Raw genomic sequence first — 26,189 nt, 5'->3', positions numbered from 1 at the left:
GGACCCGGAGCGGCCGGGAAGGGGGAGCCGATGCCGCCCCCGGGGCGGACGTCGCGTCCCGGACGCCCTCGGCCCTTCCTGCGGGTCTCGAACAATCATCTCCCTGCCCGGCCCCAAACACTGGTCTGGAGAACAAGGGAGCGATAGAAAAAGGCTTCGCATCTGCAGCCCTCGCCTTTTGGGGGGCGGAAGAGGGGCAGTGCGAGGGTCTGCTCGTCCACATTCCTGCCCTCTCGCGCGTGCCACTGGCCAGATCCACCCTGGGCGGGATCTGAAAACTGCCAGGGCTGTGAAGCTGCGCTTTGAGCCCCTTTGACCCAGTAAACCCATTTAAGGAAGTGCATTTCCAAGGAAATGATGGGGTGGGGGGTGGGGGGCGGACTTGCATGAAGATGTTTGTGGCTGGGCTGCTCAGGAGGTTCCTAATGACCAAGACCCGCCAACGGACCAATTGTCTTTTAACTGGGGGGGTAGCGGTGGGGGGTGGGAATCGTCCAAGCAAGCTCTGTCAAGTTAGCAGAAAGGATGCAGGCAGGTACACAGAGTGTGCCAAGCACTTGAAATCTTGGCAAAGCTGAAAGCTGTGCTGGGAAAAGAGTTACATGAAGCAGCACATGACATGCACACATTGTGTAAAGCCACGTAAGAGGAGCAGCTGTGAGGCCAGGAGAGGACCGTCAACCACTGTAAGTGGGTGGGATTTTTTTTTTCTGTAAAGATGCTTAAGAACATTAAAACTTGAAAACCACTCTTTCCACCCCCAAAATCAGCAATGAGTGAACTTTTTTTACCAATAGGAGTGGGTGACCCCTCCTAAAAATCTGGCAGCCTCTAAGCAGTAGGAATCCTAACCTTTCTCGGCATGTCAGAGATAAGGTCTCAGTCAGGCGGCTTAGCCCTAAAGCCCTAGCCCGCCAGAGTAACTTCAATGAGTGGTGCTCCCAGAGCCGCATGGGTGTCTCAGGGCCGCTCCCTGGATTTAACCAGAAGTAAACCCCTCCTTTATCCTGGCCCAAAGCTAAGTCCTTTAGTCTGCATGACTTGGTCACACCACCGCGGCCTCCCCAAGTGAACCAGGCCTTATGTGTGTGCAGCAAAATGATAATCAATGGTCATGGATTCTGGGCTGCATGACAGTATACCATGCAAAGCAAAAAGAACATGCGTTCAAAGAGTTTCACAATGCGCGGCCCTATGTTTTTATGGATCTTGGTAGGCTAGCCATGCTCCATCCCAAATACTGGACGTTTTAACCTTACATAAAAAGGAAAAAGTGGCAATCAAGAGACATTTACTGGACCCCCCCCCCCAAGGTTATTTATATGGACTAGGAAAAGCCACAGTGTAAAAAAAAAAAAAATGTATGAGGTCCTCCTTTGTAACAATAAAAAAAAAAGACTCATTTGTTAATATGACTTAAATCTTTTATTTTTTTTTAATTTTTCTGACCAACACAGCTCTTGTTCTCCTGATGTATTACGCAAATGCATTCCTGTGAAGGTTCAAACAAACCAGAAATAGAATGTAACTTAAAAAGCCACTCTCCCAAACCTCCCTACACGCATTCCCTTATCGTTCAAGGTCTTTGGCCACACTCACTTATGTGTATTGATATCGACAGGTCTTCCCCTCATCTATTTGGCATTATACCACATCATAGTGTTTTGTGCCTTGATTCTCACCCTTGAGTAGGGTCATATCTCAGAGGCGTCTCCTGTGGGAACCAGAAATTTGCCACCTTCTTCTTAAGTGCCTTGTCCCATCCCATCGGACAGGCACACTCTGTTATCCACTCTAAGAGCACATGGCTAACCTCGGGCCACTACCTCACGCCAGATGTGCATCTGTTCCTCAGAATGTTCGAGAATGTGCTGCCCCCCATACTTGCTAGAAATGAATCATAATTTCTTGTTGCCACAGTGCTGCAGTTGACATTCTTCTATTTTCGCCTACGCAGGGACCTATCTAAGTCATCTAGATTCCTAAAAGTGAAGTTCTTATGTCAAAGGGTAAGCGTACTGCACAGAAGTACAAATACTGCTGCACTGTGCTTTAAAAAGACTCCGTCAGTTTACATTCTCACCATCAGAAGAAGGAACTGCCAGTTTTAACATTGGCAATATTGAATATATTTTTTAAATCCTTGCCAATATCATAGGCAAATAACACCACATCTTGCTTTCATTAGCGTTCCCTTCATACTGCTGAGGACGGCCACTTGCTGTTTCTGTTTCTTCTGAACTCAGCCAGGTACATCTTCTGCTTTTTTGTTACTGATTTTATGCGCTGTTATGCATTGTGGATTACTCCTCCTATTATCATGTTGAAATATGTGTTATAGTTTGCAAATATTTTCATCCAGCTTACTGCTTGTCATTCAGTTTTGGTTTTGGTGTATTTTATCACACAAACATTTTTGCTTTTTAGAAAAACAGATCTGCCAGTATTTTCCTTCACAATGGCTGGGCCTTGGGTCTGCATTGGGAAGATGCTGACCCACACAGAGGACTGAAATTGCAGTTGCCTCATCCCAGCCCAGGGAGCCACAGAAAGAGGGGCTCCCGCGACTCTATCTGCACTGAGAACTCTCTCCCGATTCCCACTGCTCTGTGACTGTTTCGGGCTGGCCGCTTCCTTTCTAACATTGCCCAGGATGTATCCTGAGCTCAGCGGGGACAGGTGGCAACTTGGACAAAAATTTGGTTCAGTACTAAGCAGAAGCACGGGACAGGAGCACAGAACCCAAGGCACTGACCAGACTGACCTGTGACTGGGTGAGGCCCTCCCATAAGCACCTTCATCTGCGGACCTGGGCAGACCCACCCACTTCAGGCAAATTCTCTGTCCCTTCACTCCTGGCCCACTTCTGAGCGGTTGCTGGCAACTGAACATCCACTGGCCAGCAGGGCCTTTCCTGTCCCCTAACCCTTCAAAGTCCAAGCTAAGGGGGTGGGGAGCCCCGTCTTCTTTTCCATCCAGTTTGAAACACCAACGGTAGACGCCTTCCTCAAGGCTAGCTCCTCGCTTCAGCGGTGCTCCAACTCCACCCACGACTGGACTGTCAAAGGCCATTTTTTGTCTTCCCAAGCTGACTTTAATGAGAAGGATTGTTGTGCATAGGGACTTTTACGGGCTAGGCAATGCGCTTTATAGACAATACCTTCTCCAAACTGCGTTTTGTTAATGGTAATGTTACTATGCCCATTTTACAGATGATGTAATAGGGACCCAGATCTGATGGTGGAGGGACAGAGGGAAGCAATATGCATTGAAGCCAGAGTGGCCTGGCCATCACCAATAAAACGCACGACCTCTCTTCCCACCTTATGCACTGCAGAATAACCCAAGCAGGTGTCGTAATGCGAAGCTTCTGTCCCACAAAAGCCAAGATTTAATAACAGAATAAAAGAATGAACTCTCAATGCTAAGGTGTCATTATTTTTGTAAACTCCTCAACTATAAAGGGTCCAGGGTTTAATGGTTTATGAAATAGAAACTCACCCCTAAGTTTCATTCGTGGTTCTGGTAATAACTCCCAGCATGAATAGGAAAACTGCTGAACCCTGACGTGAGTCAGGTTCCTCGTACACAAAACAGAAATAATGAAGCTTGGTTGTTATTAAGTCTCCTTAAGATCTCCAGATGAAAGATGCGGTATGTGTCCGAGACAAATTATTTGCCAATATATATGAAAGATTCTCAGAGAAAGGGTTGGGTAAGGTTCAAAAGGATACTTGGGAGTAAATGGTAAGTCATGCCGCATGGAAATGCCCAGATTCTGTGTTTGAGAAAAGTGGCCCCAGGTCTGCCTGGGCTCCTGGAGAGCACAGTTTTGATTCTGCACATCTTGTAACAGGGTGGTCCCAGGGAAAATGGAAGGTTCTAGGCTCCTTGCCCCACCCAAAGAGGGTGGAGCTGAGCAGGGAGAAGAAGCTCCAGCGGAGACCTCAGAGAGGAGGAAGCTGGAGGAGGCCTGTGGCGCAGAGACGTGTAAAAACATTGCATTTGCTTCTGGTCCAGGGCTGGGTGGAACAGGCGTGGGTGAGAGACCCGTAGGGAGGTGACAGTGGCAGCTTTTATCTTGGTTATGATATTGTTCTTTTTCTCTCAGACTCGTCTGGCTAGCTTGCCCCCCTGGGTCTCTGCTGGAAGGTGCTTTACACTTGGGGAAGGGTTTCGGGCCTTGCTTTGTGCCAACCACGTGGGGATGGGTTAACTTTAGAAACGATATCCTTTGTCTTCTCTGCCCGGCACACTCGTCGTATTCAAATTCCTTCCCATTAAAGGTCTATATGTTTTATTTTGATGCAGCGGATGGCAGAACCTATCCTAGAGCAGGCAGGTTTGGGGGTCCTGGGGTGCCCCTCGCCCTGCCCTGTAGCAACCTGACCACTTCATTCTCCCCATAAGCAAAACAGTGAACCAGACGCACAGATCTTTTTTGGCCCCTGTGTGATTATATTTGAAATCCTAGCCGCAATCCCCGGCTTTCTGTAGTTCAGTTTCCCTTTTCAGACCTTTCCCCTCCTGCTTCTCCACTTTTTCTCAAGCTGGACAAACTCAGCTCTTCTCTTCTTCCCTCTCTGGGTGAGCCAGTTTCGCCGTGCCCTGCCTCCTCCCGCTCCTCACGCCACCACGTGGCAGGCACCTGCGGCTGAGGCCCTGGAACTAACTCAGCAGCACCTACAGCAAGGCCATGGCTTTGCTTCCCGATGGAGTCCTGGACGCGCCCGCGCTAGGCTAGTGTGTGTCCGAGAAAGTCGGTGACTCCTCATCACCTGGCATGGTTCCGCTGCGGCCCTGCACACTTGGCACCAGCACAGCCACAGTCTGGCTCGGGTGGGCTGTTCCCGGGAGAGGCCGGGCCACCCCGACTGAGGCTTGTGGGTGCCGCGCCCTTCCCCACGCCTGCTGCCCGCCTCGCGGCGTGGAGCACGCCGGAAGGTGCTGTCCTCCCAGGCGCTCCCTGTGTGCTGCTGTCCCCACCCAGCGGGCACCGTGGCGAGTGGCGGCAGGCGGCGGTGGCTGTGCCGCAGAGCGCGCCCCTCACTGTCCGTGGAAGAGGCCGGTGCTCAGTGCTGGGTGCCCGGTGCGCCAGGGAGCACTCACCACAGCTCCGGCGAGGGAAGCGCGTCGCGGCCCGGCGCCAGGAGAACGCTGGTCCAGCTGAGGGCCTGGGAGAGGAGGCCTGGCCGGCGGAGAGGGGCTGCGTCTGGACAGAGGAAGGGAGAAGACTCCTCCAGCTTCAAGGATGGCTTGAGGACATAGCAGGTGAGAGAAAGGGAAAACAGGTGGTGAGGGAGACCAGGCTAGGGGTGGGAGTAGGCGGCAGCGGGTGGGGCGGAGTCTGCCCCACCTGGCGGCACACAGCGCCGACCCTGCCTGAAGATCCTGCCCAGGGCACCGGTCCGGTGTGGGGCCCTTGGGGGTCGGGGACCTCTCAGGCGTCAGGGGCACGTGGAGTGCGGAGACGGGGGCTGAGCGCACTGCGACCAGGCACAGCTGGCAGACACCCGTTTGCAGGACGTTGTCGCTGCCCCCGAGCACCGTGTGTAACTGGGGCTCTCGGGATCACGGTACTTCACGACGGCAAAGCCCACAAAGAAGGAAGCGGGCTGCAGCGAGCCCCCTGCCCGGCGAGGCACGCCTGCTTGGGCGCCGAGGAAGCGCGGGGCCGCCTGGTCTGTCGTGTGGCGCTGCGATGGCTCACGTGGCCTTGGGATAGTCCATTTGCTGCCGTGAGTAAATGAAGTCATGGCGTGAGCATAGAAGCCAGCCCACCCGGAGGCCATGGAGTCTGGTGCAGAAATCTCCTTTCGGGCCTGGCTCCCTCCCTTTCTAGCTGTGTGGCCTCGGGCAAATGAACTCACCTCTCTGAACTTCCATTTCTCCCTGAGGGTCTCTGTGAGAAATGAATACAAGGCTCAGACAGCACCTGGCGTATTGAAGGATGCTCCATCTCACCTTCTCACCTGCCAGAAGCTGCCAGGATTCCAAGTCCACGTTCGCTCATGCATGCACGCACTCATGCACTCACGCACTCGCGCACTGACGCACTGGTGCATTCATACATTCAGCAAGGTAAGGTATTTGCTAGTTACACCGTAGCCAGCAGAAGAAAAATAATCCGTGTGCACACTTATGAATCAGGGTTATCATCTGCCGGAGGGGACAGAGATGACTCAAATAATCATGCAAATAAATAATTCCCAGTGTGGTAAGTGCTTCAAAGAACTGAAAGACCACACAGAGTCCAGACGGGAGTCAGGGAAGGCTTGTGGGAGAGTCTTCATACTGATGAAACCTGAAAGGATGAAGAAGGACGAGCAAAAACGGGCCCAGGAGAAGAGAAGGTCCAGGCTGAGGTCAAGAGAAGTCTTTTTAAAAAAGACAAACAGGGGTATTTGCTGACATTCAGGCTCCCTCACGTTCCGCTGGCAGCTGCTCAAGAATGGGTCCCCAGCAGGCGAGTGTCAGCCCGCAGCTGGTGGAGAGGGACTCATGCCCTCTCAGGGCGCTGCACTTCAGTCTAGTTGGGTTTCAAGAGTTTTACCTTCCGGTCACAACACTTAATACTTGCAGGGCTCTTTGTGGTCATTTTTTCTAGGTACTTATGCAATCAATCTTGGATGCAGGTTCATGTAGAAACACCTGGACAGGGGGCCCATTGTTATCTTAGCAGAGGCTCTAGACCCCAGCAGGGGGACAGAAGTTGTGACTGGCTTCAGGCTTCTGTGGCACCACTGATGAGTGAGGTGGCCTTGGGCGAGTCACTTCACCTGGGGGGCTCTATCGCCTCTTCCGTAAAAGCCAGGCCACAGAGTGGATTCAGGGGTTAAAGTGAGAAAACATGGATGAAGGGGCATACAAATAGAAGTCTCTGGGCACACAGCAGAAGTCTGTTCTCATCTACGGCAGTAGCTTCTGTTCTGGACGTGAGAGAAGGGGGGGGTCAGGAACGGCGTCCACGTTTTGCTGGGTCACACAGGTGGAGGACTGTTTCTGACTGCTATACATTTATTTTCAGGTAGATAGGTAAAAATGGCTAAGTTAAAAACTAAGGCAGAGGGCCCTCCCTGGTGGCGCAACAGGTTGGGACCCAATGCAAACTAGGTGCGGCCACTTCCGTGAGAGCTCAATCCCTGCCCCGGAGGTGACCCACAGGGCGCGGCAGACCTCTCCTGGCCCGCCTGCTGCTCCCCTCAGCAGTGGACTTTGTTGATCTGCCTGTTCTGCTCCCCACTCTGTCTCTGGTGAGTCCTCTCACTGCCCCCGCACCTCTGGCCTGTATCCCAGTTCTGTGTGCACTAAATAAAAATAAATCTTTCCCTAAGGTAGAAGTAAGTGGTAGAATAGCCCTTTATGGTAGAATCGCCCTTTTCCAGAAAAAAAAAAAAAAGGGAATATATTATGTGTATTATGCACCTCCCCCCCACCCACCGAACTCAGATGCTGAATGCAATGGGTCAAGAATCCAGAAAGCTGAGTCCCAACTTTTCCATTTGCTAATTGTGTGATCTCAGGCAAATTATTTCCCCTCTGGGCCTCTCCATCCTCTCCTAAAAACTAAAAGAGGTGGGCTAGCAAACCTCAAGGAGCAACCAGCTGGGACACCCTATCAAATAGGAAACAGTCAAGAAAATGGTACAGTTTGCTCTGGGGAAGTTAGGGAGCTCGGGCCAGAGACCGGGACTCTGCCGATAAGGTGAGAGCCAGGACGGCTGCAGAAGCTTCCAGCAGCAGGCCCAGAGGAGAAGGGGGGGTGGGGTGATCCATCAGTTCTGTGGTCAAGAGTAACCCTTGGCTGGATCAGATACTGGCTGTGGGGACGTAGGGGCCTTGAACACCAGGCTGAGGAACTAAACCTGTAAAAGGAAGGTCTCGAGGCCTCAGGACACAGAAGTCAGGGGAGAGCTGGGATTGTGGCTTCCTCGGCCCAGCCGCTGAACTAGCAGCAAGTTCTCAGCCTTCTCCCACGGGGACGCTGCCTTCTCCCTTCCTGTGCCCACTCTCTGAAGGGCACTTGTTACGGGGCTGGCGGGCGGGGACATCGGGTGAGGAAACCACTTGGCAGGGGTATTTTGGACGCAGCTCAAATCTTAGCAAGGGACTTGCTGCTGCCTTTCGAAATCAGTTTGTAACAAAGGCAAAGGCAAGATAATCAAAAGAAGGGGATTGTGTTTGACATCCAAAAGAAAATTCATGGACCTTGAGCAACAACAGCACTAAAGGATCGTTAGGTCGAAAGCACTTGAGAAAAATCACAACGTTAACAGGAAAAATGAGGATACAAAGCGAATGTAAGATACATGGAAGTGTGTGCTGAGTGTGGCTGCCTACTGCGCCTTGGCCTGTCCCAGCGTTCTCTGGCCTCGGTTTCCCCAGATGTCAAGGAGGGTAGTCAGACCCCGGCGGCCTCCAGAAGCCTCTCCCGCTGGGCAGGGCCCCTTGCTGCTCCTCGCCTGGGGACGGAGGCGTTGCCAGGAGGGTACACGGGCCTGCCCTGCTGCCTGACCTTGGCCCTGTATGGCCTCTTGGGCAGGAGCCAGAGCACTGAGGCAGCTGCCGGGCTCTGGGCCTTTGCTCTGAGTGGGCCAGAGATGAAGGAGCGGTGCCAGCCTGCAGTCTAGCAGGCCTGTGACAGGTCATGGGGCCACCAGCCAGGCTCACTCAGCACCCCGAAGTCTAGTGGCACCACAAACCACGCTGGCGTCCGTGGTCAGGTGACAGTGCCGGGTGCAAAAATATAATCTTCAAGAAAGAAACTAAGTGGGATTTAGGCCAAAGCTTTACCTGAGAATCCTAAGGTTTCACGCACTTGAAAAGTTTTGTTTCACTAACTCTGCTCTCATTTTTGGTCAGTAAACTAGGCCCCACGCCCACCCCCGCCCAGGCCTTCCTCTGGCGTCCCCTCCGTCTGGAAAGCCAGGCCCGCTAGTTACCTTGGGAAGCCTATTCCTCCATCAACGCTTTCCTTGCCTCTTCCGAGGACCCGCTAAGGACTTACCTGGAGAGTCGCACTGCTCTGTGCTCACAGCGCTTTTCACGTGCCTCGCAGCAGTGAGTTCGCGCCACTGCCCTGCTAGGTGTGCAGAATGGCTGCCGCTTCCTGCCCTCACCGCTGCGCCAGGCTCCCGTAGGCCACTAGAGCAGGCGGTGCAAAAGACGAAAGGCCCTGCCTGCCCTTTGCGCTTCGGGGACCCAGTCCCGAGCGCCCTGATGCATCCTGCAGCCTGCCCCAGCCTTTCCCTCACTACAGTTCCCTTCGTACCTATCACCAGCTGCTGGCCAGCCAGGATCGCTTTTCCTCCCCCTCTCCCACCGCAAAGGCATTAAGCTAGGAGGTGTGGGGCCGTGTGCCGTCTTACTGCTGAGTGAGACAGACAGCATCTGGCACTTAGTGGGTGGTCGGTTCATTAGATGAAAGCATGAGCAGGTAGGCTGAGTGACTCGGAATTCACATATCCCAGTTTGCAAAGGCTGTTCAACACAAGCACGAGCCACTGCAGAAGAGCAGAGAAGAAGGTCTGCTGTGAGGCACATGCATGCATTGGCAGATGTTTACTAAGGTCCTGTCCTATGCGGCCCTGCGCATTGGGGTTAGCTTGTTCTGCTCACCTTCCCACTTTTCAGTGCCTAAAACACCAAGTATTTCCTCTGCACAGCCATTGCAGGCTATGCACCCACACATGCGCACACACACGTACACACGTGTGTGTGTGTGTGTGTGTGTGTGTGTGTGTGTGTGTGTGTGTGACGTTCGGGTTCTTCCTGTAGCCTGCCATAGATTTTATCAGCCTTCTTATGTAAAGTTTGACGAGTGTGGTCTAGCCATCCCGCTCATTCTTAGAAGTGAGAAGCGATGCTATTGATTAGAAATGCTGTGTTTCCTGGGAGTGAGCCTAGAATCAATATTTAACCGCGATCTATTGTGATGTTGGAGGCAGGTTAACATCCTGGAAAGCGCACTGGCCATGGGGCCAGAGCCTCCGCCCAGCCTGAGCCACCGTCTAACTGCTGCCCCGCGAGATCTCCGTGAGTTACTCCACCACCGATACCGAGCTCAGAGGTGGCTTCTTTTTTTAAAGATTTTTTAAAAGTTATTTACGCAAACAAGAATTGGGGTACAGTCCAGAGGTAGGGAAGGGGCGAGAGGCTTCACCAGAGACAGAGTGAGGAACAGAACAGGCAGATGCACTGCTGCAGGGAGCAGCGGGGAGACAGGAAGGGTCTGCTGCGCCCTGGGGGCCCCAGGGGGCCCCCGAACTATTGCTGCAGTGGCTGCAGACAGTTTCATAGAGCTGAGACTTAACCCCTGTGCCACCAGGGAGAGCCCGATGGTTTATTTTCAAACAAGACTTCATCAGCTAAAAACATCAGCTACACAACGTTAAGAAATCATCAGTATTTCATTAACAAGTGGCGGGTCTTGGCATCAGAAACAGGTGGCACCAGGCCTGATGCCTGCCAGCTTCATTCCCATGCCTTGCAGCATGGCCTCCACGTGCATGCAGGGCCTCTATTCCAGCATGCCCTAAAGAAAGCGTTGCACCCCGTTCTGCCTGCTAGGACGGCCTCTCTGACGCTGGCCGCGGCTGACCGTCTCGGCAGCCGAAGGCCGGGATGGGACCCCGCCACCTGGTCACTCTCAGTGACGCCACAACCTTTCCTCACGCATTGATCACTCGTCCACTCCACACACACAGAGCACGGGGCGTGCAGCGAGGGTGTTCTGGCTGTGCCAGCCGCAACCCCACCCGAGGGGAAGAGCCAGCTGTACTGACACGCCCCTGGGGACACCTTAGGGGCACCCGGAGATGGGAGCAGCGAGCAGCCTGGCTCCTTCTGGAACAGACAGAGACACTGAGTGGGCCAGAGCTGGCGGGGCGGGGCGACGGCATGTCACAAGACAGGGGAGCCAGGGGTGCTTCACTGGGGGGGTTCGTAACCCCGGGCTGGGACCTACAGTGTGCTGGGCTCTGTCAAGGAAGGAAGCGCCCTCAGGGCGCGGAAGCAGTGTAGGCCCTCAGAGGCCACGCGCAAGGCACGTGTGCCGTGTTGACAGCAAACAGGGAGATGACAGGACACCACCCCGCAGTGTGGAATCGTGTCCCGTCCCCACTCGGACGCAGCAGACATTAAGAAGGTAACTTTCAACAGGGCAGGAGCCCTGTTGAACAAAACGTGTCCGAGGGCGTCATGGCCGCCATGCTCACAGGAGTCAGGAGGAGGACTTCATCTGACCGGGAGGAGGGCTGGGCCGAGGAGGACTCCCGGGGACGTGACGTTTAAGCTGAAGCTCTAAGGGTGAACAGACGCTCTCGGGGTCACTGTCACAGGAAGTGTTCCCAGCAGAAGCAGAAGCGCAAGAAGCCCGGAGCCTGGAGGACTCCAGGTGGCCGCGGGAAGGTGCCCGGAGGGTTGAGGCCAGCACCAGGCCCCTGGTGAAGCTCTCGGGCTTCTTCCTGGGCGGGGAGGACACTGGATGGTTTTCAGCAGGGGCTGAGCTTACATTTGTATTGGGGGGATGTACCTATAGCCACGTGACCTCCACTTTCTGGCTCAGTGCACAAGATAAAGTCACCCCTCAAATCTTAGTGCCTGGAGCCCCACCCCCAGATTAGCAGTAAGACCATGAGGCCCCTCCCCACGGTCTCCACACCGGCCTGCACGTCAGTCCCGCAGGCTGTCCTTTGCCACCACCCAAGGATAGGAACTTGACTGTGTCCTCTGAGGCCGCTGCCCCCGGCGGCCTGCAAGCAGGGCCAGTGTCTTCCCCAAGGGTGGCCATGTGGAGAGAGGGGCAATCCGCCCTTCTGCTGCTCTGCTGGCTGCCTCCCTGGCAGCCGCTAGCGGCCTGCTCCTCCCTCCCTCCAGAGAAGAGCCCCTTCAGGCCAAGTCAGAAGAGGCCCCCCGAGCAAGGAGGCGTCGCTGTGACAGCCCTTCTGGGGGGGCCTTTTCTAGGCCCTGACGCAGATGGCCGTCTAGCGAGAGGCCTGGCCGGACGTGCGGGGCTGGCCTGAGAGGGAACAGACCGGAGTCCGCTCCCCGCTCCGTGCAGAAGGCCCCGCTCTGACCTCAGGCGGAGACAATCCTCCTCCTGACCCAAGAGTCCTCCCCAATGGCCGCAGAGGGAAAGCCCCTTTGAGGGTGGGGCTGTACCCGCCCCCCCAATGCTACCCGCTTCCCAGTGCGCCCCAGCGCATACTGCCCACTCGCCCCCAAGGAGCAGGTAAGTGTCTCAAGGTTGGCCTGGGCCTGTCTCCCAGCTTCGACCCTCATCTATGAGGAAACCAATGTTTCACAAGGTTGTCTGAGAAAAATTCTGTATGCTTTTGAGTCTGTAGTTCGAGTTTTCTAATATTTTCATTACTTAAAACTACAGAGACGATTTTACTTACTAATATAAATATGACTGTATCATCTCCCCCCGTGGATTTTCTTAAATGGGGTTCACTTTATGTTTCTGTTGGCTTCTCACATCCCTCTAGTCTGTTCCATTGAAATCCATCCCAGCTCGTTGCCAAACCCAGCCCACAGCACAACCCACACGACCTTGCTGACCACGGAGACTATACCTCCCCTCATTTTCTCCATGACAATACAAAAATGAAAGCATGTAGATATACACACTGGTACAGACCGCATCACAGGAGCGGTGTTTATCACACATAAAAAGAGATCATATTATGCACCCTTAATGTAACCTGCTTTTCTCATCCACAGTCCATTTGGAAATTCATCCTAGTGTCTGGTAAAGCGCTGGCTTTAAAGGCTGCATAATATTTCATGATTCGGAAATAATGTATTGGCTTCATCTGTTCCCATATTTGCTGACATTTGCTTTCTTGCTGTATTTTTTTTAAGGTGTATTTATTTATGCATACAGAACTGGGGTACAGGCCAGAGGTGCAGGGTGGTGAGAGGCTTCACCAGAGACAGAGTGGGGAGCAGAGCAGGCAGATGGACAAAGTCCACTGCTGAGGGGAGCAGCAGGAGGGTGAGGAGAGGTCTGCTGGGTCACCTCCCTGGCTGGGGATCGAACTCGTGCTGAAGAGGCTGCAGCCAGCTTGATAATGCTGCACTTGAACCTGTTGTGCCGCCAGAGGGTCCTCTTTCTGGGTTTTGGCCACTACAAATAATACTGCCGCAGACCCCGTGTGGGTGCATACACACACACCACACCACACACCTGTGTTCTATGGATGATTTTATTTCATTGTGCTAGATACCTAGGAGTGGCATTTCTGGGCACAACAGATCATGCCTATGACTGAGATTCTAACATGCTTCTGCCCACTGCATGGCGATTCCCCAACGAAGCACTATCTGCGATTATTCATTATTAGCTAAGGAGTTCCAGCTGGGAAAAGCTTAGTCATTTATTGGATTCCCATTTAGATAAATGGCATTTAACTTTAAAGATATGGGTTATCTGTAATAACCAAGCTCACAACTGTCCTTTCTTTGTTTACCCAAAGTCAAAAGGAAACAGGGTTCACTGGAAATGAAAATAGACATGAACGTTTACCTCCTCACTTCCCCCGTGCCGTTTCAGATTTACTTCCTCAGCGAGGCAGGAACTCAGAAGCCCAAGCTTTGGCTCCCATAACTGGAGATTCTTGTTTTGAATTATTTTTAAATCATTATCAGCTCATTTGTATATCTGATTTGAAAACAAAACGAGGACTCATTAAAACATTTTTCCTCTTGGGAAGTTGTCGTTTTTGCATGAGATTAATGCATGATTTCCTGGTCTTCGGGCCTCATCGCGGCCTCCCGGGCAGACGCTCTCCGGGAGGCATCAGGCCGTGACCACCTCCAAGGTGCTGATGGTGCTCCTGAGCCACTGCCCAGGAGTCCTGAGGCTGCACCTCGTGACGAGCGCACAGGCGTGCAAAACCCTCGCCCCGGGGTGTCTGGACATCGGCGCTCCTAACCATTGACCAAAAATGTCAACTCACAACAGATTTCGAGCTCCAGACTGGAATGGAATCTGGCCGGTTGGCCGATGGCCAGGGCTGGGCCCTGGACTCTAATGTTAGAGACTATGGAAGTGAAAAGACACACACACAGTTTGGATGAAAGGGGAAACAGGAAGCTCTGTCTGGCTACGGTCTGCTCCCATTGTGTCTGGACACCAGTGAGCCGAAGGTAGGGAGCAGTGTGGGTACCCCAGCTCCGGGTCCCCACCCTAGTCTCACCAGTAAAAGGGCACCTCCAGAGCCCCAGTCTCATCCCCGGCCTCCGCTCCTCCCGGCTCACTCTGCTGGCCTCTTGGTGGGGGCCGGACCCCTGGCCCTGGCTGGTTTCCAAGTCCGTGGCCAGCCCCTGGGCAGAATTCTGCTCTCTGGATCTGCCCCCACCGCCCCCAGCCAGCTTTTCCTTGAATAGCTGTGGCTATTCCCCTGTGATCCAACTCCAGTCCGAAAACTGGGCTCCCTCTAGGCTCAGGTTGTCCTCCGGAAAGAGGGAAGGAGCGTTCTACTTGGGGCCCGTGGAACCCAATTCAGATGGGAGGAGGAAGAGCTGAGTCATGCTTACTGCCAACTTTCTTTCCAGGCTGTTCCACACCCTCATGCCCTGTCTTTAACAGGCAGTAGGGCCTGGGCCTTATTTCCAGAGGATCTGCACAGCCAGAGCAGAGTCAGGACGGATGGGGAGCGGGGGTGGGAGCTATGAGACCCTGTCTTCAAGGAGCTCAGGCTGGGTGTGAGGCCCATCTGTCCAGAGGAGGAATGGCAGTTCAAAGTTTGCTGGCGGCCAGCCCTTGGCAGGGAGGAGTGAGTGGTGAAGGAGCTCAGAGGGAGGGCTGTCCCCAGGGCTGAGGCAGGACACAGCCAGGCCCCGCCCTCCACAGAGGGGTGGGAACGGAAGCAAGGCGTCCTGTCCCCAAGCACCTACTGTGTGCCCGCAGGAATGGAGGAGCTTGTGGGTAATTCCCAGCTCTGGGGGCAGCGGCGAGGGGAGACAGGCACCCCAGCAGGGAGAGGCCCTCTGCAGACAATACGTCTGGCTGCCTCTGCTCAAGGTGCGTGTCTGTGCGGCACAGCAGGCCTCTCGGGCCGCCGCGACGGCACAGAAACCAGCTACAGGGGAGGGCAGGTGTGGCCGCTTCTCTGCGGCCCCCCAGGAGCTCACCTTGCACGGAGAGCATTGGGAGCAGAGGGCCTGCGACCAGGGCGGAGGTGGCGGAGGGCTCAGGGATTTGCTGGAGCCTAAGACCCACCTCGTGGCTGATGCCCAGCGGCCCCGAGCTGAGAAGGACTGCGGGGACTTGGAAACTGACAAAGGAGACAGGCTTAAAACCAGACCCGGTGTGCTTAAGTCCTGAACACCTGTATTCATCCCCACAGCTCCACCCCAGGGGTCTCTGCGGGGCCTCCCAGGCGCTAGGAAGCGGGCGAGAGGAAGCGGGCCAGAGGCCCTGGTGGCCAGCCTGGACAGGAAGCTTTGAACAAAAACGGCATGCAGCAGTCTGTGGTTGCAAAGTCGCTGGGCAAAGTGAGAGATCCAGGTGCTGGCCAGGGAAAGGCAGGAGCGCTTCTCTGAGGAGGTGACACGGAAGCCCCGGAGGCTTCAGGCCGCTCTGGGCTGCTCATACCATTCGCCTGAGCTCACCAAGTACAGATAACAGTGATGCCTCAGCCCAGTTGCCATGGAGATTTTCCTTGTCTGTAAGTCACCTGGCTGCATGCCTGGGGCATTCTGCAGTCACAGACAAATGTTTGCTGGTCCTGAGCCAAAGTCCCTCCCAAGCCCTCGCTCTGTGGTTCAGTCTCTCTCTGACTTTGACCCCAGGGAGGCCCGCCCTCGCTGTGGTGGCAACCTCTGTGTCCTCCCCGACTCCCTGCACGGGGGTGGGGGTGGGGTGGGGAGGGGGGAGAAGGGCTGGGAGCAAGGACCGTGGTCCTGACTTCCCTGCCACCATCTCTGGCGGAGTCCGCGCCAGGGCCTGGGAGCCCGGGGAGCAGCCCGGAACCTCACGGGCTCTGGCGGGAAGGTGCCCCGCCAGGACACAGAGAGCCAGGGGCCCGGCCGGCTCTGCAGGGCAGCCCAGTTCCTCCACAGCTGCACAGGGTGGGGAGAGCACGGGGGCGCGGCCCGGGGGCCTCTTTCAAGTGCACACCCCTCTGTGTGCTGTCCTCTGCGGCCCTTGCTGGTGGCATTCTGAGGCCAGACGCAGAGATGGCCCCCGGGAATCCGGGGAATCCGGGGATTTCCAGCTGCTGCAGGAGCCTGGCCCTGAATCTGAGCCTGCATGATGGCAGGGACTGCCAGCCGGGTCATGCCCCCTGGAAGGTAATTCGACCTGCTGCTGTCTGGCGGTGGCTGGGCCTCCATCTGCCAAGGACACAGCCAAAGGGAAAGCTCAGCTTCCGCCTTCACTGACCCAAACCTCCAGAACAAAGAGCAGATTCTGGGCCGTCCCCAGAGCGGTGACCTGTCGTGTGCAAAGCTGTCCCTCCAGGCCTCTCTGCTCTCACCGGGTGCCACTGCCCCTCACCGCCCCCACGGCTGGCTGGGTGCCTCGTCGTGTAACTTCCAGGAGAGACGCGCCCTGCAGTGCCCGCCTCTCCCTGGGACACTCCTTCAGGGTCCCCACGGCTGGATCAGGCAGGTGGGCCTCCCCACGCCCCGCCCCGCTGGCCCCTGCCGCCACTGGTTTCTGGGAGCTCCCACTCCAGGGTCCAGCAAGGGGTTCTGGAACTTTCCAGTGCTGTTCTCTTGAATGTTCTTCCTTCTTGGATGAGGCTTCCTTCAACTGGACCTTCAGATCCCATTGGGCTTCCCGGGGGGTGCCCCAAGGGTGTCTGGTATCTGGCACTGGCTCCCCGAGGCCCAGAGTTTTGTAAAAACTTCTGCTGGACCAGGTCTCCTGCGCCATCACAGCACCTCACCGAGGGTCTGATGCACGGTAGGTCTTCACGGGGCTCGATGAGTGACAGAGCGATTTGCCTATTTACACCTGCACCCAGACGCCCGCAGCCTCTGCTGGCCTGGCCTCAGGGTTTGCTGGGTGGAAGGGAGCCTCGGTGGGTCTCTCCTCTGACCCTCCCTGGGAATCCCAGGGCCCCAGACAGTCCTCTTCATGACGACTTCCACGCTGCCAGTGCTGTGCTCCGCTGCTGGCGACCTGCCTCCACGGCTGGGCAACCGGAGGTAGGTGTGTAAGTCACGACAGGGAAGGGGGCCTCGAGGGTCCCCAGTGCCGCTGGGGGGACCACAGGGATTTGCGGACATTGAGGCCCTCAAAGGGGAATAAGTCCTGCCCTCCCAGGGCTTAGCCTGAGCACCTACGGAGGAAGGCAGAACTGACAGCAAGGGCCACTTGAGACCAACGACCAGGGCCTCCCTGGGGGCGCAGGGGTCCGTCTCAGCACTATCAAGCTATCACCAGCCTCTGTGGCACGAGTTCGATCCCCGGCCAGGGAGCTACCCACAGGGCGCAGCAGATCGCTCCTGTCTCCCTGCTGCTCCCCTCAGCAGTGGATTCAGTCCATCTGCCTGTCCTGCTCCCCGCTCTGTCTCTGGTGAGTCCTCTCACCCCTCACACCTCTGGCCTACATCCCAGTTCTTAAATAAATAAATAGTTAAATAAAATAAATCTTTGGGAGAAAAAAAAGAAGAATAGGGACCAGTAACAGCGCGTCCTGTTGGTGAAGCCCGTGAGAGGCTGGGACCCAGACTTCCGTCCCCGTCATGACCTTGCCACTGTGAGTGGGCATCGTTCTGAGGGTTATGAAAGCGGGGTAAGTAAGTGGCCCCAAATACCAGAAAGCAGAAGTTTCTGGAATAGGGATGTGAGCCAGACCTGCCCAGGAAGGACGGCACTGACGCCTTACCAGAGGCCTCTCGGAGGGCCTGAGGCTCCCAGCCCACCTGCTTGAGTCCCGTCCCCTGGGGCCCTCCGCCGTGGCCGCGGGTCGGGACTCCGGGACGTCTCAGCTGTCTCGCTGCTCAGAGCACCTGTGCCTAATTTAGGTGGTGACTCAGAAGTCCCGTTCTGGAAATAGGCGACACAGGCCCACACAAGCGGGCCCCTTCTCCGACCTCACAACCACCGGAACTGCCGACGCGCTTTCTGCCGAGGGGACCCCGGCGCTGGCACGGCTGTTCCCCGGCGAAACCTCGCGCCCCGGTTTTGTCCGGGGGCACAAATGAGCACGGCAATTACTAAGTGGAAACAAGTTGAGAATACCCAAACCCCTACGACTCCAGAGCGAGGCCGCCGCTGGGAGCCCTCGGCCATCACCCCCGAGGCGGGTCCCGCACGCAGGGACTTCTCTTCTCTCTCCGCGGCTTGTCCCGCTCATGCTGTAGCTGCACAACAGCCGCCTGCGGTCTCCGGGCCCTGGAGCGCTGTCTGGAGCTGGCCACATCCCTGCAGGTCTGGGGCAACCTGATCTCCTTGGGTCTGGGCAGTGTGACCTGGTGGCCAAACCCCACCCCTTAAATTAGCAAGCTTGGGGGGCTGGAGGCGCTCTCTGTGGGCAGGGACAGGCGCTGTCCTCCGGCTGGGCTGGCGGCAGCTCTCCCCTCTCCCCCACAGCGTCCTTGGGCAGCCCAGCCAGTGCTCTCTGAGGTCTCTCTTGGCATTTCTGGAATGTCCTTCTTCCCCAGCTCTGCTGTTCTTTCTCCTTAGCGTGAAGGCAGGCAAATAAAGAGGCCTCTTTATGCTGGCCTGGGCAACGGGGGGGCCCAGCTCAGAGCCGCACTGAAGACTTGGTTGTTTCAGGCACAACCTGTGAGGACGTGGCGTCTCTCGGGGAGCGGACGCAGGGTGGGCATCGCCCTGCACTTGACGGGGAGCTGGGCCCTGCTGTCCAGCAGGAGCGTGAGGACCAGCCCCGGGCAGGGCACCTCCCCCTCAGTAAGGCTGCAGAGGCCCCCCGAGACCGGCTGCCGGCCTCCAGACAGCCCCCGAGTTGGCCATCGCTGTGTGTGCGATGACTCATGTTCTCCTCGCAGAGATGCAGAGCTCAGTGTTACTGTCCGCAGAGACGCCCCAGCTCCTCCATTTTGTGAGGGTACCCTCACCCTGCACCGCCTCTGGGGTGTCGGCCTCTCCGCTGTTTGCCTTCCGCCCCAGCGAGCCCCTTCCTCCCGCCACACCCGGAGACACCACCTTGACTCACCCACCTTCCAACGCCGGTGGGTGAGGGGCGGGGTGTGGGGTGGGGGTGGCGGGCCTTCTCTCCCCCGGTTGAGTCTTCAGTTTCTGACGCTCCCAGGCCTCACACACCTGTGCGGGAGGCCCCGGAGGCCGCCCTGGCCTCACGCAAGCAGGCGTGGTGCCGGCTGTGTGCAGAGATGGCCAGCCTGCCGGCAGTGACCCCAGCACCCAGGGAGGCGGGCCTGAGCGCGCCCCTCTTTCTCGGCCAGTCGCTATTGAGGCCCTTTGTTTCTCGGAGACACCTCTGGATCTGTTTGTAACAGGAGGTTCTCTTAAGACTTAAATGTATGTGACACAGTGACCGACTGCAATCAAACACTTCTTTTTAGGGAAGAAATCTAACAGCAGCTGTCTGGAGACAAAAGACAAAAGGCCACTGAGGAGGGGTCGCCCAGAGCCGCCTCACAGCGTACAGGCGGGAGTGTGGATTTGGCCAAGCCAGCACCTCCAGGTGCTCGGCAGAGGCTGAAGGGCGGGGTGGCCTAGCAGGGTGACCCAGGGAACTTTGGCAAGAGAGGCTATTCTGAGGGAGGGCAGGCTTTTGAAGGAACCTAGCCTGCGGCCAGGAGCAGCCTCAGAAAAGAACAGCAAGAGGAGCTGGCCCAGCTAGTCGCTGCTCCGCCTGGCTCCCAAGGGCGCCCAGTGGGCGGTCAGCCTCTCCAGCAGCCTGGGTTCTCACAGGCCCGCCCCGCGCTGGCCGGACACAGGGCTCGCTGACCACGGAAGAGGAAGCAATGGGCCTTGGTAAGTCCGCTGAGACCTACCTTCAAACCTGCACTGAGAGACTTTCAATGACGTCGCTTTTGGCTTCAGAGTCAGGCGAGACTTTGTCCCTGTGCTCAAAAGAACTTTGTCCAAGTTGCCAGAGGAGGCCTGTGGAGGCCGGCCCCAGACGCGGCCGTCGGGGCCACTGACGCCTGGCGGCCTTCTCACCGCACACCTCCGCCTCTCGGCCACCCCCGTGAGCCAGCCACCAGGGCGGCCAGGTGGCTCCCACGCCTCTTCCTCACAGGCTGGGTGGGCAACGTCAGCATCTCCCGGGAGCTTTCTGGAAACAGAGAATCCACCCCCCGAGACCGGCTGATTCAGAATCTCATTTTCAAGTCCCCTAGTTCCTCCAAGAAGCCGCATTCCAGATTCTCAGCCCACAGTTCCCTGCATGCAGCCGGAAGCTCAGCTTCTCCCCTCTCCCTAAGGGACGTGGCCCAGTGCTCAGCCCCACAGCAAAGAAAAGGGCTGCCATAATTCTCATCTTCCATTTCCTTCAAAAGGATGGTCCAGGGGTGGGGGTGACGAGTAGCTGCTAGTGGGGTATGGGATTTCCTGGGGTGGGGGGGGTCATGAGCTTTCTGGAACCATTCCATGGAACGAATATTTACTCCATAGGACATTCTGCATCCTGGACTAGACTAGTGATGGTCTACAGCGTTGACTACATTAAAAGCCATCGTGACCTCCCTGGTGGTGCAATGGATTAAAGCACAGTGCTGTGAAGCTGGCCGCAGCCACCTCGTGAGTTCAATACCCAACAGGGGAGGTAGGTGACCCCCAGGGTGCAGCAGACCTCTCCTGTCTCCCGGCTGCTCCCCTCAGCAGTGTATTTCAGTGGATCCGCCTTTTCTGCTCCCCACTCTGTCTCTGGTGGATCTTCTCACTGCCCCTGCACCTCTGGCCTGTCCCCCAGTTCTGTATGCACAAACAAATAGTTAAAAAATAAAATAAAAAACCACTGGATTGCCCATGTCGAAAGGCACATTTCACAGTCTATGAATCATGCCTCAGTAAAACGATTTTTCATATGGTACAGAAGCTGGGCAAGGAAAAGAGTAAACCTCAGGTAAAGCATGTCTGCCTGTCTTCACGACCCATGACCCCTCTCCAGGAAGGTTCATCTTTGTCCTGTGGCTCAGTTTCTCTCCACTGAACTGTGATGAAGCTCCGATGGGAGGTACAATGGCCTGGAAACGATGCACAAGGGATAATGAGGTCCAGGGAAGGTAGGTGGCAGCTGTCCAGTGGCTCCCGCTCCCCCGCCTCCAGGCCTGTCCCGTCCCTGACCTCCCACGACCTGCTCAGACCCACCAGGTCACTTGGAAGAAGAACATAAATCTTGCATACCAACTGCAACTGGCTGGATGTTGCAGGACGTTGGTTTTAAAAGAATATTTTTAAAAATCTCTTTGGAATATTGAAAGCCTTATTCCCGAGACCCTGATCCAGAGAGCTGGCGTGTCTGCTGGGGAATTCCTGGCCTCTCAGATCCCAGGTCACCTCTGCCAGGACCTCCTCTCACCCACCAGGGTGACATCTGGCCCCCGACTCCCCTACTTGGCAATATTTATTGACAGCAAGGTTGTTGCCCAAGTTTAGAATTATTAGAAAAAGAACCATTAAGGACATGAGGGAACTCAGTGAAGTATGAGACCTTGGCCTGTTGGAAGCCAAACTCACTTTCTGAGGCAGAGGGGTCTGGGGCCACCTAGGTCCCCCCGCCCCTGGCAAGGTCAGAACGCAGAAGAGCCGCTGACGCAGGCTGCAGACGCCGCTGTGCCTGGAAGGCCTGCCCAGGGCTCCTCTCGGGCAGGGCCTCTGCCAAGGAGGCAGACAAATCGTCAAAGATCCAGCTCAGCGGAGTTTCTGGGCCGAGTGATAAGACGCAAGTGTTTCCCTTCCGAAGCCCTCTGAGCTCGGCTATATTCCTATGACTGTCACTCTCCTGTTCACAAAAATAAACCAGGGGAGACGCAGCTCCTTTTTCAGGTTTCGTGGTGTCTGAAACAGCCGTGTGCTGTAGTAGCACGTGCTGCCGTCTCTGTGACGAGCGCCCTCACCTCGGTGGTCACTCTGGGGACACTCTTGGACAGCGATGGCCTGGCCCCACCTGCTCTTCTCCCAAGCGGGCAGAGGGCGCCTGCTCTCACAGCGTGGGGCTCTGGGGCTGGGCAGTCCCGCTCTCACTCAGCCATCCTCACAGCCTGGAGGCTGGCGTCCAGGGCCACGGCTCGGGAAGGCCAGCTTCCTGGCCTCTGAGCGCCCCCTGGCCTCGCTGGTGCCCCCTCCAGAACAGTACTGATTCCTCTCAGGGGGGTTCCCCCTCACCACCTAGTCCCGCCCCAACACAGCACTTGGGGAGTTAGGTTTTCAACAGGTGGGCTTGGGGGTTATGAGAACATCCTGGCCAGGACACCCCCTTGCCTCTGCTAACCAGGCAACCCTAGCACGTTAGTTGACCCTCTCTGCGTCCCACCTTCCCCTCTTCTTGATAGAGCTGAGAATGAATGAGACGTGAAGAGTGCTTGCTCAGGTCAGGCCTTTAGTGACAGTTCATTACGCTCTGCCTCAGGGCCCAGGCGAGGAGGCCTGCTCCCCCCTGCTCTCACGGTGGCTCAGGTTCACCTGCTGCCTCCTCTTGCCTCCCTCACGCTGGGCTCTGCTTCTGGGAGAAAGTCCAGCTGTGGTCACTCACCCCCTGCTGCCTGTGCTGCTTCCCTTGTTGTGTCTCCCTCACTCCCTCTCTGGCTCACTCACTCACTCCCTCACTCATGCTCACTCCCTCTCTCCCTCACTCCCTCTCTGGCTCACTCACTCACTCTCTGGCTCCCTCACTCACTCACTCACTCCCTCACTCACTCACTCACTCCTCACTCCCTCACTCACTGCTCTCTCCCCTGTTTGACAAACACCAACTCTCTGCCCACTAAGACTCAGGTACTAAACAGACAAATCAGACATGGCCACCGCCCTCAAGTATGTAGTCTCTGCAGGCCGTGGGTCTGTCAGCCCCTCTGCGCATGGGAGAGCAAACTGCCATTGGCTAGAGGGAGAAAGGTCCGACAGTCACAGAAGCTTCTAGAAAGGCTTCACATGGAGGAAGTTGCTGTCTCTGGCTACCAGAGGGTTACTTCACTCACAGCCAGATTGCCAAAATGTATAGCTCATTTAACCTGCCAGGGGCTCTGAGGAGACTGGGCAGAGACAGAAGGGGAGGATGACCCCCGAGGCCGCAGGAGCTCCACCTCAGGGCAGCAGGGCCCAGAACCGCCAGTACCCCAGGGTCAGGAGGGCCCCAGAGGGTGTGGTGGGAGAGGGCAGCTGGTGAAGGCCTTGGGGCCAGGCTCGGGGCCATGGGCAACCGGTAGTGGACATGGGGCCTGGCAGTGGAACTGGTCAGGGGCCTTTCCCACAAAGGCTCACAGATGTGTGGATTTTATACATCACCAAATAGGGTTGTAAGAAAACAAACAGGGGAGGGTTTGACATTTTACTTTGCCTTGAGTGATAAAATAATTTCCGGTGCCATCATTACACTGCAATAATTTTTTTAAGTTGTACTATCCTCACTGAGGTCGCCTTTGGAGCACTGTCTACACTTTAGGGGTACGGGCTCCCTTCCCTCACACCTCGTGCCCTCTGCCACAGCCCCCCTTTCCTCCCAGCCCCATCCCCTTCCGTGACTTCAATTCTGCCAAGTAGAGTTTGTTTAGGTTTGGTTTAGTCTGTTCCTTTGCTGTGCTTCTAAAAAAGGGTCTAAAAAAACGAGGCCCCCCCTGGTGGTGCAACGGGTTAAAGTGCAGCACTGCAAGAGAGCACCCCATCCCCAATGCAGTGCAGGCTCCATCCCCGCCTGCCCAGGAGGTGACCCACAGGGCACGGCAGACCTCTCCTGACCCGCCCGCTGCTCCCCTCAGCAGTGGACTTTGTGGATCTGCCTGTTCTGCTCCCCACTCTTCCTCTGGTGAAGCCTCTGGCCGCCCCTGAGCCTCTGGCCTGTACCCCAGTTCTGTATGCAAGAATAAATAAATCTTAAAAAAGAAAGAAAGAGGCCCTCCCTGGTGGTGCAACGGGTTAAAACACGGCATTATGAAGCTCTCCGAAACCACAGCAGCACGAGTTTGATCCCCCACCAGGAAGTCACCCACACGGCACGGCAGACCTCTTTGACCGCCCGCTGCTCCCCTCAGCAGTGGACTTCGTCAATATGCCTGTTCTGTCTCTGGTGAATCCTCTCACCCACCGCACCTCTGGTATGTACCCCAGTTCTGTAAGCACAAATAAATCTTTAACAAAAAAGAAAGAAAAAAAAAATCTTTAAATAAATAAATAAATTTTTTAAAATGAGTTTAGAGTTGTTGTTGTTTTTTTAATTATTAGGGCAATCTTTTTCTTTTTGTACTTCAGACCAAAAAACCACTTTTGTGCTGATTCCAGGCCTGGCCCTGCACTTGGGGGCCAAGGATAATGGCGTGCAAGTTTTCAAGGGGACCCTTGTAACTTGCTTCTTTGTCCAAATGCCTCCTGGGGCTAACTACATGGTGGCTCGAGGCGGCCAGAGCAAGACGGGGCCCCCCTTTCCCATGCCGACACCCCTCACTAATCAAGAACTCCTCTCCAGTCGTGTCCAGAAAGCCCGGGTCCATCGCTGCAGTACTGGACGCACTGACCTTCGCCACACCTCGGGTGGGGAGGCCGATGTGCCCCCCACACAGTCAACTCTGACGCCGGTGACCCCGGACTTCCGGCGGGGCCCGCGTGAACATTCCAGTGTCATGATGCAAGGGACTCAGTCAGGAACAAACTGCCTGGGGCCGAAGCTTCCGGGGCCGCTGGGGACTGCCAGTGTCTCTGTGGGCGGGTTGGGCTGCTCACTCTGCTGACTCTGAGGCCTGGGGTCCCACCAGCCGGTGACTGCCACGGGTCCCCTGTTGAAGCCCGTCCTGGCAGCTAAAACGAGGAGGGGACCAATCTGGGTCACACAGCTGTCCTTTCCTGACAGAAGAGTCATACACATTAATCTCTGCGTCTCCCTAGAATGAAGCTCCTGCCAAAACCTGCTGAGAGTCTGGGTAAGGGAGAGCCCGCCATCAGGCAGAGGCCCCCCGGAACAAGCCGACTGGAGGGGGCAGCGGCTCGGATGGCCCTGCCACTGGGCAAGTGCAGGGAGACCCCAGCACGCCTTGCTTCACCCACATCCCGGGGGCCAGGGACGTCCACTGCAAGACCCGGCGTCCCCCTGTATGGCCTGCGGGCGGATGACATTTTTATTTTAAAGATTTACTGATGCTTACAGAACTGGGGTACAGGCCAGAGGAGTGGTGGGGGAGAGGACTCACCAGAGACAGGGTGGGGAGCAGCTCAGGCAGATCAACGAAGTCCGCTGCCGAGGGGAGCAGGGGCGTGTCAGGAGAGGTCTGCCGCGCCTGTGGGTCAGCTGAGCCCTGGCGGGCGATTGAAGTCGTGCTGCAGTGGCTTCAGAGAGCTTCACAATGGGGTGCTTTGATCCGCTGCACCACCAGGGAGGGCCCCGATGACGAGCACTCGCACGGCGCTGTAAATGTGTCTGTACGTTCTGCACACCGAAGTCCCTCTGTGTGAGGTTTTGCTTTCAAGGTTTTCCACACCTGCTGTCAACTGTGGTCTGAACACACTACGTACGATGTTATTTTTTTCTTTCTCTTTCCTCATTCAAGCTAAGGCTTCAGAGGCCACATTCCCATAGTCATTGCAACCCGTTAGTACAAATGCTCTGCTTATTATTAGTTACTGCAGTCAATCTCAGAGGACTGTGCCCAGTTTGTAAAGGAACCTTTCCCGCCCTCTGGCTGTCTGGGGGACGGCATAACGTATGTGGGGTCGGTACGAGTCGCAGTCTGGGCCCTCACTGGGGTCTTGGGGCCAAAGGCATATCCAAATTATATATATACACTGTGTGTAGTTTTTCGTGATTATAAGGATTATATTAGTGTCCACTATAGAGAAAACTGAAATATAGGAGATCATAAGAAAAGAGAAAGTGTCGATGCCAATTCAGCCCGATAATCTCGGCTAGACCTTGCTCTGCGTCTCTAGCATTTGTTCGCGTGGGAGACCTGTCTCAGCCTGTCTCATCGCTACCTTTGTCTCACCTCTACGCTCTATAAGGAGTCACGTTCTGTCTCTTCATTTACCGGGATTTTCTTTAAGTACCTAACTAGAATACGAGTGTCCTCGGATTATAGTAAATATTCCACCAAGG

The sequence above is a fragment of the Condylura cristata genome, unplaced genomic scaffold (assembly GCF_000260355.1).
Source record: "Condylura cristata isolate star-nosed mole 26May11 unplaced genomic scaffold, ConCri1.0 scaffold00020, whole genome shotgun sequence".
NCBI classification, from domain to species: Eukaryota; Metazoa; Chordata; class Mammalia; order Eulipotyphla; family Talpidae; genus Condylura; species Condylura cristata.
This window is presented reverse-complemented; position numbering follows the sequence as displayed.